We start from the raw sequence: 13,358 nt of genomic DNA, 5'->3' as shown, positions 1-13,358 counted from the left end.
CAGGTTTTGCAGACAGCATTATATTCTTCTTTAGATATGTCTCCCTCTTTCCATTTAATAAACATTTTTCAAGATTCCCCATCCTTCCTGGACATTTTTGTCCTTAAGGATATCCAGTCATTGGATCCCTCCGATTCTCTTTCGGAGTCCTTTAAAATCAGCCTTTCTGAAATCTAACCTTGAAGTCTGAGCCTTCACAGGTCTTCCTCCTTTAGTTATCCAAAATTCTAAAATAGCATGGTCGCTACCTCCTAGGGTCCCAGCCACTCTTACCTCGTCAACCATTTCCTCCCTGTTTATATGGATTAGATCCAAGGTAGCAGATCCCCTCATTTTCTCCCCTACGTTTTGGAAGATAAAAGTTGTCAGCAAGAGAGGATAAGAATTTGCTTGATCTGTTAGAGAGAGATTCCCAACTAATGTCTGGATACTTGAAATCTCCCATGACCACCACTATGTCATATTATTTGGAGAACTTGGCCATTTGATGCATAAATAGTTCATCAATATCTTCAGATTGCCCAGGTGGCCTGTAGTAAATGCCTACAATGGTGTCCTTTCTGTTCTCTCCTTGTATTCTTATCCAAACAGTTTCCACAGAACTCCCAGTCTCTGAAGCTTCAATCTCTGTGCAGATATACGCTTTTCTAACATACAATGCGACTCCTCCTCCTCGTTTATAAAGTCTATTTCTTGCAAATAGGTTGTATTCTTCTAGCCTTGTATCCAATCATGTGTATCGTCCCACCAAGTTTCAGTGATTCCAATGGCATCATATTTATTTTCCTGCGTTAGTAGTTCCAGTTCTCCTTGTTTGTTGCCCATGGTTTGTGCATTTGTATAGAAACATTTTAGTTTATGTTTGGTTTCTCTTCCTCCAATATTTATATTAGTTAGATTTTTTTGTCTTTGCTCTTTCTTTCCACTTCTAATAGCAGAGTTCTCAATAGTATTTGTCAGGTGTATGGCTTTTTCTGGCCTTTTGCTTCACTTCCCACATTGTTCCAGGTTAGAGCTCTCCTGATGAGGGTAGCAAGGCGACTTCCAAATACATGTTTTCCAGTCTTTGTAAGGTGCATCCCATCTCTAGCAAACAGTCCATCGTATAGGTAATTCACTCCGTAATCCAGAAATCCAAATCCGTGCTGACAATGTAGTAGGGGACCAGATTGGGGGGTGGTCCACTGCTTACCGCGCACAGATGACACAGACGAGACGGAGGCAGATTTTTGTGTACAACTGGTCCGAGTTTATTGGCTGTCCTCCTGACGACCGTAGCCATACACCACAGCTCCTTTACATCTCTCCGTATTCAGGCCCGGGTACCTTCACCTTCCTTCAGTCGTAGTGACGTTCCTTGCGGATCTTTCGCTGGGGCTGCCCTAGGCCTATCTACCACCAGTGCTTCACCAGTCAGAGGTCGTCGTCCAATCGGTACCACTGGGGCTTCGTCTGTCCTGCGGTTCTTTGTGTCAGGACCACCCCCCCTGACTGTCTCTTCCTATCAATCCCCTGGTCGAGCTCTTCCACCGTTGTCAGTCCTCCGTACTGAGTCTTCTCCTCCTGAGCTCCTCCCAGGACTAGCCTAGCCTGGAACCCCAACCTGTCCTATTTATCCCCTCTCTCACTGGGAATTTCCCTTCTGTGTTCCTATCTCCCCGCCCCCCATGACTAAGCAGTTTCTATAGCCGTAAGCTGATGTCAAGTCCTGAACTACACTCCCCTCTAGAGTTGAGCGAAACGGGTCGAAAAAATTCAAAAGTCGCCGACTTTTGGCAAAGTCGGGTTTCATGAAACGAAACCCGACCCTAGGATGAGGTCGGCCACGAGGTCGGCGACTTACGCGCCAAAGTCGCGTTTCAAAAGTTTGTTTTGCGCTCTTTTTCAGCCAATCAGGATCCACGGACACTGTGGGCAACGTGATGACATAGGCACGGGTCACCACCATCTTTCAGAAGGGCATGCAAGTGATTGGCTTGCTTTGGTGGGCGTCACAGGGGGTATAAAAGGGCGTGCACGCCGACCGCCATCTTACTTCTGCTGATCTTAGTATAGGGAGAGATTGCTGCTGATTCTGTAGGGAGAGCGTTAGGCAGGGAAGAAGACAAAAAAACTGCTTCTGCTGCTAGCGATTTGGCCTGCACAACACACCAGTCACTGTGTGTGCAGTGCAAGGGGAGGCTATATAGTGGTGTATCAGTGGTGTTGGTTGTTGGGCTGCCTTCTAAGACTTCCTGACATTCCTGCATTGCTGTTTACCCACTGCTCCGCAAACTGCTTTTTTAAAAGCAATCCCAATTTTTTTTTTGTCCTGCTGAGAAGAAAAAAAAACTGCTTCTGCTGCTAGCAATTTGGCCTGCACAACACACCAGTCACTGTGTGTGCAGTGCAAGGGGAGGCTATATAGTGGTGTATCAGTGGTGTTGGTTGTTGGGCTGCCTTCTAAGGCTTCCTGACATTCCTGCATTGCTGTTTACCCACTGCTCCGCAAACTGCTTTTTTAAAAGCAATCCAATCTCCCTTATCCTCTAGTCACTTTTGTCACAGCTGTGCCATCGAGCCTGGCTGTCACATAGCGCTCAGATATTCATTGGGCCTCACACAATCCAAAAGTGTCCAGTGTCCAAAAGTGTGTGCAGAGATTCAAAATCTCCCTTATCCTCTAGTCACTTTTGTCACAGCTGTGCCATCGAGCCTGTCACATAGCGCTCAGATATCAGTGGGCCTCACACAATCCAAAAGTGTCCACTGTCCACAAGTGTGTGCAGAAATTCAAAATCTCCCTTATCCTCTAGTCACTTTTGTCACAGATGTGCCATCGAGCCTGTCACATAGCGCTCAGATATCAGTGGGCCTCACACAATCCAAAAGTGTCCAGTGTCCTCAAGTGTGTGCAGAGATTCAAAATCTCCCTTATCCTCTAGTCACTTTTGTCACAGCTGTGCCATCGAGCCTGTCACATAGCGCTCAGATATTCATTGGGCCTCACACAATCCAAAAGTGTCCAGTGTCCAAAAGTATGTGCAGAGATTCAAAATCTCCCTTATCCTCTAGTCACTTTTGTCACAGCTGTGCCATCGAGCCTGTCACATAGCGCTCAGATATCAGTGGGCCTCACACAATCCAAAAGTGTCCACTGTCCTCAAGTGTGTGCAGAAATTCAAAATCTCCCTTATCCTCTAGTCACTTTTGTCACAGCTGTGCCATCGAGCCTGTCACATAGCGCTCAGATATTCATTGGGCCTCACACAATCCAAAAGTGTCCAGTGTCCAAAAGTGTGTGCAGAGATTCAAAATCTACCTTATCCTCTAGTCACTTTTGTCACAGCTGTGCCATCGAGCCTGTGACATAGCGCTCAGATATCAGTGGGCCTCACACAATCCAAAAGTGTCCAGTGTCCAAAAGTGTGCAGAAATTCAAAATCTCCCTTATCCTCTAGTCACTTTTGTCACAGCTGTGCCATCAAGCCTGTCACATAGCGCTCAGATATTCATTGGGCCTCACACAATCCAAAAGTGTCCAGTGTCCAAAAGTGTGTGCAGAGATTCAAAATCTCCCTTATCCTCTAGTCACTTTTGTCACAGCTGTGCCATCGAGCCTGTCACATAGCGCTCAGATATCAGTGGGCCTCACACAATCCAAAAGTGTCCACTGTCCACAAGTGTGTGCAGAAATTCAAAATCTCCCTTATCCTCTAGTCACTTTTGTCACAGCTGTGCCATCGAGCCTGTCACATAGCACTCAGATATTCATTGGGCCTCACACAATCCAAAAGTGTCCAGTGTCCAAAAGTGTGTGCAGAGATTCAAAATCTCCCTTATCCTCTAGTCACTTTTGTCACAGCTGTGCCATCGAGCCTGTCACATAGCGCTCAGATATCAGTGGGCCTCACACAATCCAAAAGTGTCCAGTGTCCAAAAGTGTGTGCAGAAATTCAAAATCTCCCTTATCCTCTAGTCACTTTTGTCACAGCTGTGCCATCGAGCCTGTCACATAGCGCTCAGATATCAGTGGGCCTCACACAATCCAAAAGTGTCCAGTGTCCAAAAGTGTGTGCAGAGATTCAAAATCTCCCTTATCCTCTAGTCACTTTTGTCACAGCTGTGCCATCGAGCCTGTCACATAGCGCTCAGATATCAGTGGGCCTCACACAATCCAAAAGTGTCCAGTGTCCAAAAGTGTGTGCAGAAATTCAAAATCTCCCCTGTCCTATAGACACCTTGTACCTTGTTTTACATTACTATATAGTTTGTTGGATTTTGTCTACATTTCTACCAAAAATGAGGAAGGCTGGTGGAAGAGGCCGTGGAATTGGGCGGGGGTTGGCAGCTGGTAATGATGGTGTTGGTGGTGGATCTGATGGTAGTGGCAAGAGCAAAATAGGACCGAATGCAGGAGGTGCTGACCCTGCGTCATCGTCTGGCTACATAAGGCCTCGAACGCTTAGTTTTCTAGGAGTTGGCAAACCGCTTTTAAAGCCAGAGCATCAGGAAAAAGTTTTGTCTTACATTGCTGACTCAGCCTCCAGCTCTATCGCCTCCTTTTCTTCAGTTGTAAAAAGTAAAAGCACTGAGTCGTCATTGGAGGCTCATGTTCATGAACCACACCTTTCCTTGTGTCCTTCACCCCAACCAAGATTGAAGGATGACGCAGGCCATACTACTGATTACTCCATGGAGCTGTTTTCACATACCATGTCTGGATTATCAAGTGAAATGGTGAATTACCCAGGCCAAGATGAATCTGACATGGAGTGCACTGATACACAGCCGCTGATGGATGATTCTGCTGGTACATTCACTCAGAGCACTACATTGTCCTCGCAGTGAACAGAGCCAGATTCTGACCCTGATGAGACTCAGGTGCCCCTTCCCGCACACTATACCACCATACACGGTGACACAGAGGAAGGTGCACATGACATAGAAGAGGAGGTGATGGATGACCCAGTTGTTGACCCAGATTGGCATCCATTGGGGGAAGAGGGTGCTGCTTCCAATAGCTCAGATGAGGAGCATCCACAGCAGACATCGACATCGCAACAGCTGTTATCTGGCAGGCCCGGAGCACTCCAAAGACAGGTTCCAAACATTAAAAGAGTTGCTGGACAGCTTGTCCAGAGGGTCAAAAGATCACAGCGTGCTAGGCCGCAAAATGTCTGCCAAAGTAGGAAGAGTGCAGTGTGACACTTTTTTGAACAAAATCCTCATGATCAGGCCAAGGTTATCTGTAAGAAGTGCGCAAATACCTTTAGCCGAGGGAAAAATCTGAAAAATTTGAATACCAGTTGCATGCTTAGACATTTAACCAGCATGCACTTGCAAGCGTGGACACAACACCAAACCTCAAGTGCCACATGTGCAACTGATCACAACGAAGGTAGTCAGCAACGCTACATTGTTTCCCCCACTGTAAGCCCACCGGTTAGCACAGCAGCAAATGTTGAGGTGTCGTTGCAAGACCACAGCAGTCAGGGAATCCCACTGTTATATCAATGAAAGACTGATTCTAGGCCATCAGAAAGAACACCAACTCCATCACCATCATCAACCCTCTCTCAGTCCGCCCTGTCCACCGCTACTTCCACCATATGCAGCTCTCAAGTCCAGCTCACCCTCCCAGACACTATGAGTAGGTCAAGAAAATACTCAGTCTCTCATCCGCGTACACTGGGTTTGAACGCCCACATTGCCAAATTAATCTCGTTTGAGATGATGCCCTTTCGGTTGGTGGAAAGCACAGCTTTCCGCGAACTCATGGCCTATGCAGTACCACGCTATGACCTACCCAGTCGCCACTTCTTCTCTCGCAAAGCCATCCCAGCCCTCCACCATCATGTGAAAGACCGCATTGTCCATGCACTCAAGCAGTCAGTGAGCGGAAAGGTGCACCTCACAACTGATGCATGGTCCAGTCGGCATGGCCAGGGCCGTTACGTGTCCATCACTGCGCACTGGGTTAATGTGGTGGATGCAGGGTCCACAGGGGACAGCGGTGGTGGGACAGTGCTGCCTAGCCCACGGTATAGGAAACAGTTGGCTGTAGGTGTTCGACCCTCCTCCTCCTCCTCCTCCTCCTCCAGAAGCGAAAGCTCGTCCACAGAGCGCAGTCGTACGAGCACTCCATCTGCAGCTGCCACTGTTGCACACGATGTGTCCCCCTATCGAGCAGCTAGTGGAAAGCGTCAGCAGGCTGTGTTGCAGATGATGTGTTTGGGCGACAGACACACCGCCGAGGTGCTGGCCGAGTACTTGAAGCGACAAACTGAGTCATGGCTGGGCAGTGTACATCTTGAGGAAGGCAAGGTAGTTAGTGATAACGGCCGTAATTTTGTGGCAGCCATAGCCCTTTCAAAACTCAGCCACATACCTTGCTTGGCTCACACCTTGAACCTGGTGGTGCAGTGCTTCCTCAAAAATTATCCGGAGTTAACAGCCCTGCTCCAGAAGGTGCGAAGACTGTGCGTGCACATCCGCCGGTCGCCTGTACACTCCGTTCGTATGCAGAAGCTGCAGCGATTGCTCCACCTTCCCAACCACCGCCTCATTATCGACATTGCAACAAGGTGGAACTCCACCCTGCACATGGTGGAGCGGCTGTGCGAGCAGAGGCAGGCCATAATGCATTTGTGGGAGGATACACGGCCAGGCACTTTGAGAGCAGACATGGAGTTGACAGGTGTGCAGTGGTCGAAGCTGAAAGACCTTTGTAAAGTCCTTCAGTGTTTTGAGGAATGCACACGGCTGGTAAGCGCAGACGACGCCATCCTAAGCATGAGCATCCCACTTATGCGTCTGCTCATGCAAACTTTGACGCACCTTAAGGAGCAGGCGTCTGCAGCCAATGTTGATGAGGAGGAGGGAATCCTTGATGACATTCAGCCATTGTCTGCTCAGGGACCTCTCCTGGACGAGGTGGAGGAAGAAGAGGAGGAGGAGGAGGATGATGGGGATGATTACTTAGGGGAGGAGGATGCATCTCGTGGGGCAAGTGAAAATGTTGGCGTGGCAAGGTCTGGTACAGGGTTTGTGCGTGACTGGAGGGATGTGGATTTGCCAGAAAGTGCTCCTCCAACCAGCACTCGCAGTGCATCATTGACACCGGGAACATTGGCCCACATGTCAGATTATGCCTTGCGGATCCTAAAAAGGGACCCCTGCATTGCCAAAATGATGAATGATGACGACTACTGGTTGGCCAGCATCCTGGATCCACGCTATAAAGGCAAATTACAAAACATCATGCCACAGGAGAACCTTGACCTAATATTGGCTAATAAACAAGCAACTCTGGTAAATCGGTTGCTTGAGGCATTCCCAGCACACAGCAGCGGTGATGGTTCTCACACGAGCCGTACGGGCCGGGGGCAGCTTGGCAGAGGTGTTCGTGGTGCACACAGCAGAAGTGGCGTTGGAGACAGGGGTTTCATGACAATGTTGTGGACTGATTTTTCAAATACCGCTCACACAACTGGTAATACTGCATCGATGGAAAATGACAGGAGACAGCAGTTGTCAACTATGGTTACAAACTACTTTTCCTCCCATATCGATGTTCTCCCACACAGGTCATTCCCCTTTGACTATTGGGCTGCTAAACTGGACACCTGGCCTGAATTGGCCCAATATGCCTTACAGGAGCTCGCTTGCCCAGCTGCAAGTGTGCTATCGGAAAGAGTCTTCAGTGCAGCTGGATCAATCCTGACAGAAAAAAGGACCCGTCTGTCAACCCAAAATGTGGATGATCTAACCTTCATTAAAATGAACCACGCATGGGTTTCCAAGGATTTTGTCCCACCTTCCCCTGATGACACATAGGGTGACAGAAAAATGGCTTGCTTTGGTCCACCTCTTCCTGGTACTTCACCTATTTCGCCTTTTGCATCAGCTGAATGTCCAACATCAACATATGCCACTTTCTAAAACTCCCTAACTGTGCTGCCTCCCCCCCATGGCCGGGGTCACCACCTACCGCACGACACCGTGCGAGTGCCGTTGCCCTGGACAGGTGGGTAGGCCGACTCTTGGGCGCGGGCACTGGCACAGGGTCCCTCATAGTGCAATCAAGTGTCTCTGACGGTGGTGGTGCACACCCGCCGTCAGACACACCGCTGTACTATGAGGGGCCCAGTGCCAGTACCGACGCCCACGAATGGGCCCCCCTTGCTTGGGCAGGGCCCCAGCATTTGCAATCTTTACCTCTCCCTGCTCCTCCGCTGTGTAATCTGGGCCGTCAAATCCATACTGTGCCTGACACCATCTGAGCCTGCCTCCTGAGACATATATTTTGAATGTGTACGCTATCCATACATGTTATCCAGGGATACGGTACCCTTTCTAACCTTTGTGCAATCACGTGCAATCCATACTGGGCCTAACACCGTCTGAGCCTGCCTCCTGAGACATATATTTTGAATGTGTACGCTATCCATACATGTTATCCAGGGATACGGTACCCTTTCTAACCTTTGTGCAATCACGTGCAATCCATACTGGGCCTAACACCGTCTGAGCCTGCCTCATGCTGTATAGACATATATTTTGAATGTGTACGCTATCCATACATGTTATCCAGGGATACGGTACCCTTTCTAACCTTTGTGCAATCACGTGCAATCCATACTGGGCCTAACACCGTCTGAGCCTGCCTCCTGAGACATATATTTTGAATGTGTACGCTATCCATACATGTTATCCAGGGATACGGTACCCTTTCTAACCTTTGTGCAATCACGTGCAATCCATACTGGGCCTAACACCGTCTGAGCCTGCCTCATGCTATATAGACATATATTTTGAATGTGTACGCTATCCATACATGTCATCCAGGGATACTGTACCCTTTCTAACCTTTGTGCAATCACGTGCAATCCATACTGGGCCTAACACCGTCTGAGCCTGCCTCCTGAGACATATATTTTGAATGTGTACGCTATCCATACATGTTATCCAGGGATACGGTACCCTTGCTAACCTTTGTGCAATCACGTGCAATCCATACTGGGCCTAACACCGTCTGAGCCTGCCTCCTGAGACATATATTTTGAATGTGTACGCTATCCATACATGTTATCCAGGGATACGGTACCCTTTCTAACCTTTGTGCAATCACGTGCAATCCATACTGGGCCTAACACCGTCTGAGCCTTCCTCATGCTGTATAGACATATATTTTGAATGTGTACGCTATCCATACATGTTATCCAGGGATACGGTACCCTTTCTAACCTTTGTGCAATCACGTGCAATCCATACTGGGCCTAACACCGTCTGAGCCTGCCTCATGCTATATAGACATATATTTTGAATGTGTACGCTATCCATACATGTCATCCAGGGATACTGTACCCTTTCTAACCTTTGTGCAATCACGTGCAATCCATACTGGGCCTAACACCGTCTGAGCCTGCCTCCTGAGACATATATTTTGAATGTGTACGCTATCCATACATGTTATCCAGGGATACGGTACCCTTGCTAACCTTTGTGCAATCACGTGCAATCCATACTGGGCCTAACACCGTCTGAGCCTGCCTCCTGAGACATATATTTTGAATGTGTACGCTATCCATACATGTTATCCAGGGATACGGTACCCTTTCTAACCTTTGTGCAATCACGTGCAATCCATACTGGGCCTAACACCGTCTGAGCCTGCCTCATGCTGTATAGACATATATTTTGAATGTGTACGCTATCCATACATGTTATCCAGGGATACGGTACCCTTTCTAACCTTTGTGCAATCACGTGCAATCCATACTGGGCCTAACACCGTCTGAGCCTGCCTCCTGAGACATATATTTTGAATGTGTACGCTATCCATACATGTTATCCAGGGATACGGTACCCTTTCTAACCTTTGTGCAATCACGTGCAATCCATACTGGGCCTTACACCGTCTGAGCCTGCCTCATGCTATATAGACATATATTTTGAATGTGTACGCTATCCATACATGTTATCCAGGGATACGGTACCCATTCTAACCTTTGTGCAATCACGTGCAATCCATACTGGGCCTAACACCGTCTGAGCCTGCCTCATGCTATATAGACATATATTTTGAATGTGTACGCTATCCATACATGTTATCCAGGGATACGGTACCCTTTCTAACCTTTGTGCAATCACGTGCAATCCATACTGGGCCTAACACCGTCTGAGCCTGCCTCCTGAGACATATATTTTGAATGTGTACGCTATCCATACATGTTATCTCGGGATACGGTACCCTTTCTCACCTTTGTGCAATCACGTGTAATCCATACTGGGCGTGAGAATGGCTGGCGAGCTGTTAAGCAAGCTACAGCACCTGTCCAGACAAGTACAGGGATTCCCTAGCGAGGAGACTTATTTGATTGTATACAATGTTGGGACAGCAATTTTTGGGGAGCACTATACTCTGGAGAATGATAGATGGGGCCCACCATACACTGGAACATTCCAAAGGTGGACATCAGACACTGGAGCAGCATTTACAGGGCCCATTATACACTAGAGCATTAGAAATGGGGCCCATTATGTTTGGAGCATTATTTGGGCCCATAAGACAGTGGAGCTTCATCCATGGGGACCAACATATACTGTAGCATTATGTGGAGCTCATCATATACTGTTTCAAACATTATATGGGACCAATGATTCTGTATGGAGAAATAGATGGGCCTCGTCATGAGATGTAAAAAGTGAGGTATTTTTCATTGTACTATACCGCTATTTCTCTGCCGTATCGGAGCATGATGAGTTGTGGTATGTGTTAAAGGGGCGCTCTTTCGCCCAGGGCACATGAAAACCTGCAGCCAGCCCTCCCCCCCACAACTTTAGCCAAATAACCCCCATTTTTCAGTGCGTAACTTGTATTATGAAGTTAATTAAGGTTGACAAGCTTAAGAAAGAAGAATTGATGCTTTTCGCATTCAAATGGGCACTGTAGGTGTGTTTCCTGTCCTCCTCTCACTGCCGACTTTTATTCCCCATTGACTTACATTGGGTTTCGTGTTTCGGGACGACCCCGACTTTTCCCTATAATCGGACGATCTTGCTCGACCCGACTTTTGGAAAAGTCGGGTTTCACGAAACGAAACGCGACCCTAAAAAAACAAAAGTCGCTCAACTCTACTCCCCTCTGCCATCTTGTGGTCAAATCTCGGTACTGCACTCCCTTTTCTGTCTTTCCCTGCTGTTACCTTTCTGTCATTGCCAATCTCCGTCTGCAGTGCACAAATCGTCCCATCCTACTTCCAGTCAAGTCTGTTTAAGGATATAAAAATTGACAGTTTGAAAATTGAGAATTTTTCAAAATGTCACCAAAATTTGGATATTTTCACAAATAAGTGTATGTTACCATGGCTGGTCAGGAGACAAATCTCCAGGAGTGGACCCTCTGGACCGTGGCACCGAGGGGCCCCGGGCGAGCTGCCAGGTGGAGCCGACCCCTATACAGGGATCATTAGGAGCAGACCCAGGGGTTCGGGTACCACGATAGGGGCGGCTCAGGATGGAGTGGAGTAGGAGTGCGGGACTGAAGCATAGACAACAGAGCGGGATCACTGGAGACTGGACTGGAGTAGGACTGCAGGACTGGAGCATAGACAACAGGACGGAGCAGGAACACGGGAGGCAGGAGTGGAGTAGGACTGTAGGACTGGAGTGTGGATAGCAGGATGGAGCATGAACACCGGAGGCAGGACTGGAGTAGGACTGAAGGACTGGAGTGTGGATAGCAGGATGGAGCAGGAACACCAGAGGCAGGACTGGACTAGGACTGAAGGACTGGAGTGTGGATAGCAGGATGGAGCAGGAACCCCGGAGGCAGGGCTGGAGTAGGACTGAAGGACTGAAGTGTGAATAGCAGGATGGAGCAGGAACACCGGAGGGAGGACTGGAGTAGGACTGAAGGACTGGAGCGTGGATAGCAGGACAGAGCAGGAACACAGGAGGCAGGACTGGAGTATAGATAGCTGGATCCACGGAGCACCGGACTGCGGAGCTACTGCAGGGACCACGGAAAGCAGGACTGCGAGGCTACTGCAGGAATCACTGAAGACAGGACTGCGAGACTGCAGAGAGCACACGAGGAAGCAGGGCCCAGTGTGCTAGCAAGCACAACGATCAGGCGCCTCTCTCAGGGAGGAACATCCTGATATGGCCCTGTCAGGTCTGCCATTGGTCCATAGGTGCTTTCGGGTCAGGGCATTGCCGGAGCACAAGTAACAGGAGGGAGGCGCGGCAGCAGCCTATGGCGCATGCGCATTGCATGCAGAGACCCCGTCGACCACGAGCCTGTCAGAAGGGACCGCCGTGGCTGTCGGGTGGCGGGGGGCTGCGGTGTGGGAGCGGAGGCCGGTTGAGTATGCGGAGGCGGCGTATGCAGAGGCAGCGTCACAGTACCCCCTCCCGTAAGCCGCCCTCCCCTGAGATTAGCAAAAAATCTCTTGAGGATACGGGGAGCATTCATATTCTCCCGAGGTTCCGAGGATCTCTCCTCAGGACCAAAGCCCTTCCAATCAATAAGAAAAAGAGTCCTACCTCTAACCTTCTTGTCGGCATAATTCTTCATCCGATCAGTGGTCCCCCTTGAGTGACGTGTTGGTCTCAGCCCAGATCTTGGAAAATTCAGAGGGCAAGGCATTGGTCGCGGGTACCTCGGAGGCAGGGGTTATCGGAAGGGGAACACCAGGATGTCTGCCAAACACAATGGAAAACGGAGGCTTGGCCGAGGACTTGCCAGCATGGTTGTTATAGGCGAACTCTGCCCAGGGGAGTAAGTCAACCCAGTCGTTCTGGTGGGCGTTGGAGAAATGACGTAGGTACCCAGTCAACGTCTGGTTGGTACGCTCCACCTGCCCTTTGGACTGTGGATGGTAGGTAGAGGAGAAGTCGAGGGAACCATTCAGGAACTTACAAAGTGCCCACCAGAACTTGGAGGTGAATTGAACCCCTCGGTCAAACACAATGCGTAGAGGTAGTCCATGGAGCCTGAAGATCTGATGGATGAAAACTTTGGCCAACTCAGGAGCCGAGGGGAGACAGGGCAGAGGGACGAAGTGGGCCATCTTGGAGAAACGATCCACCACCACCAAGATGACTGTACAGCCAGAAGAACGGGGTAGGTCGATGATGAAATCCATGGCAATGTTTTCCCAAGGAACCGCAGGGACGGGCAACGGAAGCAACAAGCCAGACGGAGGTCATCGTGGCACTTTGTTTTTTGCACAGGAGGGGCAAGAGGCCATGAAATCGAGCACATCTTGGCGAAGCGTGGGCCACCAGTAGTGACGCGTGATAAGGGCAAGGGTCTTCTTAGTTCCGGCATGGCCGGCCAGTCTGGAGGAGTGCCCCCATAGAAGGACCTT

This window comes from Dendrobates tinctorius, unplaced genomic scaffold, assembly GCF_039654945.1.
Source record: "Dendrobates tinctorius isolate UK_male_01 unplaced genomic scaffold, ASM3965494v1 ptg000035l, whole genome shotgun sequence".
Classification (NCBI taxonomy): domain Eukaryota; kingdom Metazoa; phylum Chordata; class Amphibia; order Anura; family Dendrobatidae; genus Dendrobates; species Dendrobates tinctorius.
Note: the sequence above shows the minus strand (reverse complement) of the source record.